Here is a 4,452-nt window from a genome sequence, read left to right as displayed (position 1 = left end):
CGAGGGGAGTTTAGGGGGTAGATTGATCCTACCGAGGGGAGTTTAGGGGGTAGATTGATCCTACCGAGGGGAGTTTAGGGGGTAGATTGATCCTACCGAGGGGAGTTTAGGGGGTAGATTGATCCTACCGAGGGGAGTTTAGGGGGTAGATTGATCCTACCGGCGTTATAGATTCAGGGTAGAGGTACCTTAAAGGGACATTAAAACAAAGTTTTTGTAATTTTTCCTTTAGGTTCTCTGAGCTCAATTGCACCCAAAAAAAACGGAACTTTTTTTCTTTTTTTAATGTTTTTATTGTGGCTTTCGCCTTTATTTTATGGAGGGACAGACAGTAGGCTGACAGGAAATGGGGAGAGAGATGGGGGGGGGGGGGGGGGGGAGACATGCAGTAAAGGCCGTCGGGATCGGGAGTCGAACCCGCGGCACACTGCCAGACTGGATTACCAGCCAAGGTGCCTCGACCACTGAGCCACTAACATCCAGTATGTTTTCTGTGGTCTGATGTTTTCTGGCTCAAACAAGTGCTCTGATTTTCCTGTGGAGTCCACAAATCCCATATATGACATAACAATTGGCCAGCAGATGCTTTTTTGCCTGTTTTCATTGCAGCTCAAAAGGCTCAGACCACAGAAAATCCACTGAATGTTCAAAGTCCAGGTGGTGAGGGTGTAACTGAGGCTATAAAACCTTCATGAAACCTTTAAATGTCATGCGAGGACCCATTACAACACAATTAGTTTCAATTTACAATAAATACATAAGTACTGTCTGTATGTTTTTTTTTTTTTTTAAGGAAAAGCACGCAAGGAAGCCGAAACGGAAACATTGTGACATTGCTTTACTTGTAGAGAATGAGTTGAAGGAGTTCCGTCCTATTACGTAGTGGCAAGCAGACGAGGAAGTGACCGCAGGTGTGTAGATAGTAGATACTGTGCTGAGTGATGAGGGGGGGAGGGGGACACAGGTGTGTAGGCAGCAGTGAGGCAAAAGGAGAGAGAGACAGACGGACAATGTCCTCCTACCTAAACGGTATTATTCTTGGATCAACTGACATGCAGTTTAGTTTTGAAGATACGAATGGAGGGTGTGGAGCAGTACATAAATTACTCTGAATCAACAATCGTTGGGCCAAATCATCTACATACTTGTAAGTACCTGAAACATGCCCTGTGTAGAAAATTACTTTGAAATCAGCCGATGGCTGTTTCAGTTCCACGAGGGAGAAAATGTTGCTTGAACTTGAGCCCAATTAGCTTTTTTTTTAATGAATCTGTTGGAGCATTAATTGGCCTTGAATTAATATCTGTACCATAAGTGTGATATAGTTGGAAGCTGTCTTTAATACAAGTGTTGGAAACTTCATCTTTCCAACACTCGTCATATTTATCTAATTCATGAATCTTCCGCTTATCTTTACCGTCTGCTATTAGTCGTCTTCTGGGCCTGGACCCCATTAGCTGCTGCTTGTGTCTGTGCCTGGACCCCATTAGTTGCTGCTTGTGTCTGTGCCTGGACCCCATTAGTTGCTGCTTGTGTCTGTGCCTGGACCCCATTAGTTGCTGCTTGTGTCTGTGCCTGGACCCCATTAGTTGCTGCTTGTGGCTGGCTGTATAATGTTCTCGTAGTAAGTAAAAGATAATATCTGGCTAGGTGGTCATTGTCGGGAGATAATTCGAGGCGAAGCCGAGGTGGTTAAACTCCCTGTCGGTGAATTATATATATTGGAGGAATAACGTTTATGTGGAACACGCTTACTGAAGATGCATAGACACTCCGTCCGGGTACTGATATGTTTTGATAATGAGATGATGATAGAAGAGCTACTGATGTTGGTTCAACATGTCCGAAGATGTGCAGGGCATATCTACGCAATGTTTTATGTGTTTGCACCTTTTTTTTACATTATTTTAAGTAATTTATATTTGAGTCTGTGTGTGTGATTCAGAAGTGTGTGTAATGCTATCCCCATAAACCTTTCTATTTTTGCAGGTATAGGTTTGTTTGTATGTAGTTTCTTTTTAACATTAGTACTGTATTATCTACTCTGTTTTGAAAGAGACGCTGCTGGGCTTATTACGCTTGGAAATGGTTTGATTTTGAACTGAAATGTGATTTCCTTTTGAATGATCTACTATTTTTGTATGTAAACGATGGTAGACAAACAAGTAGTTCTGTGGCATTATGTGTAACATACAGTACGTACATGGTCCAGTAGAGGGCGCTGCGAGGCTCCGTCCGGACAAAAGTCAGATCCCAAAGCTCAACTCTCTGTCTGTCATACTTTAGCTATTGGAAAAATAGCAGATCTACAAGCTCGTAGCGCGGCACTCGGTGCCGTGCTACGAGCTTGTAGGTCTGTTATTTTTTGAAATATGTTGCTGAAATATGTGATCATGTTGTGGACGTTGCTAGTATTCTAGATTTAACTCGTAACAAACGGCAGTGATTCACCACCTTAGAGTATATATTAACCCATTTAGGCCTGACTTCGAAATAAAAAAAACGTTCGCTCTGAAAGAATATATATGTATTCAAAGATTTGTTCACGTATGAAACAGCGTTCACGTGTCATCGTGAACGTGCACAATGATAGTCAACGGACCAGCGCGTTCATGTGTTTGGGGCCCACGCTGCAATACCAAATTCGGCCACTATGTCCATTTGGCCTCAGGGTTTCCTCCGGGTGCCGTCTCTATTCATATATACTCTTAAGTTCACCACGTTTGGACATTGACACTGTTGTGTGAAGTCACATAGTTCAGCGAGTCACCAAGTTCACTGCAACACCACTGGGCGATGGAGGAGATTTGAGGAGGCAGACATGTCATTGTTGGGATCTGGCTATTTTTATTTTATTTTAATGCGTCTGTCTGACATGTACATTCTTGCATAACGTTACAGTACACATTTGTTTGATGTTGACATCAGATGACATCAGTAATCAACTCTTGAGAGATGCACTTTAAATTGTGAATGCTTCTGTATTGTCTCTGTCTGTTGGGCGCGTTGAGGTGATACTGTACATGATACTGTACATTATGTACAGTATCATTTATAAATTATACTGTATAAATGATACATGTGCCTCTTAAAGGAGAATTCCATGCTAGAAGGCTTTCTTACCTTTCTTTGTAGTCGTTACGTCCCCACCAAAGAGGTCCAGGTGTTTTTTTGTGCAAAAACTCCTTATTGGCTATTTCCCCTACCATAAGCCCTCAATGAATTGCATTGAATTGAATGGGGCTATGGGGTGTTGTGCTAATTCGCTTATTTCCATCGAAATAAGTAGTAAAGTGTGCCACTTGGGATATTATTTACATTATGAAGAGAGGATATATACAAAAAAATAATAGTTTTGAGCGATGGAAATAAGTGAATTAGCACAACACCCCATAGCCCCATTCAATTCCCATTCAATGCAATTCATTTAGGGCTTATGGTAGGGGAAATAGCCAATATAACAGCACAAAATAACACCTGGACCTCTTTGGTGGGGACGTAACGACTACAAAGAAAGGTAAGAAAGCCTTTTAGTATGGAATTCTCCTTTAACACTGTGCAAAAGCTTTCCTATCTTTATGAATCCCAAACTGTCTTAAAGTACAGTACTACTGTCCACTCTGTAAATAAACTGGACTGCTTTCATGCAAAGTATACGAGACGTTACTTGTGAAGTATGTTTTTGCGTGTATTTTGTGAATGAATAATTATAATAGGTGTTATGTGTAAGATATTTGTTACTGAGAAACCATTAACGTTGGAGTTAAACTTAATCTGACACACAAAAAGGGAACCCCTTTTGGTGTTTCTAGCATTACGTTACACTTTAGCTATTGAAAAATAGCAGATCTACAACCGATTGCTGCGCTAACATATTTCAGATGGGGGTCGGCGGCCAATTTCATATATTTTTGGGGGTCCTTGACAACGACTGATATAGAAACATAGGGGTTTTTCAGAAAACTGTCAGGATTTAGAAGACAATTTGTAGAATCGTTCCCAGGTCAAAATGGGTTAACAGCAGTGTTCCTCAGTACAATTTCCACAACTCATTGTTTTTCTCTCCATGTAAATCGACTCAGTACTTTGAGTAGAAAAGCACTTTATACATTTTGAGTGCTATACTGTATATAATCATTATTATTACTAGTACGATGCCCATTTGGAACACGTGCCCATTGTACCTGTTGTCAGAGCACTTATCGCTCCTAAAAGCTACATTTAGAGGTTTAGTAATTTTGAGGTTTCCTGTAAAGTGAACTGGTCTATTGTTGAGCTGTCTGCTCCTCACATTGAGGGCTGTTAGTTGCTAGGATACAGTAGTCCCATGGAGTCCTTATTGTTGCATCTCCATCGTTTAAAATTGTCTTTGGAAAAAACGGTAAAAGGCAGTTTTTACATGAGTCTGAATAGTGGCTGGTTTTGTTGCCACGTGATTAGATCGCCTGATTG

General features: G+C 41.1%; 1 protein-coding gene across 1 annotated transcript in view; it reads left to right on the top strand.

Moving 5' to 3' along the window:
- Positions 1-402: 402 nt before the first annotated feature.
- The window catches only part of rasgef1ba (RasGEF domain family, member 1Ba), a 124,666-nt gene continuing 120,616 nt past the window's right edge, over positions 403-4,452 (top strand). Inside the window, exon 1 of the mRNA XM_079519051.1 lies at positions 403-1,147. The gene's annotated coding sequence lies outside the window, so the exon portion shown is untranslated. The remainder of the gene's footprint in view (positions 1,148-4,452) is intronic.

This window comes from Electrona antarctica (assembly GCF_951216825.1).
Source record: "Electrona antarctica genome assembly, chromosome: 13".
NCBI lineage: Eukaryota > Metazoa > Chordata > Actinopteri > Myctophiformes > Myctophidae > Electrona > Electrona antarctica.
Note: the sequence above shows the minus strand (reverse complement) of the source record. Positions and strands in the feature narration are given on the sequence as shown.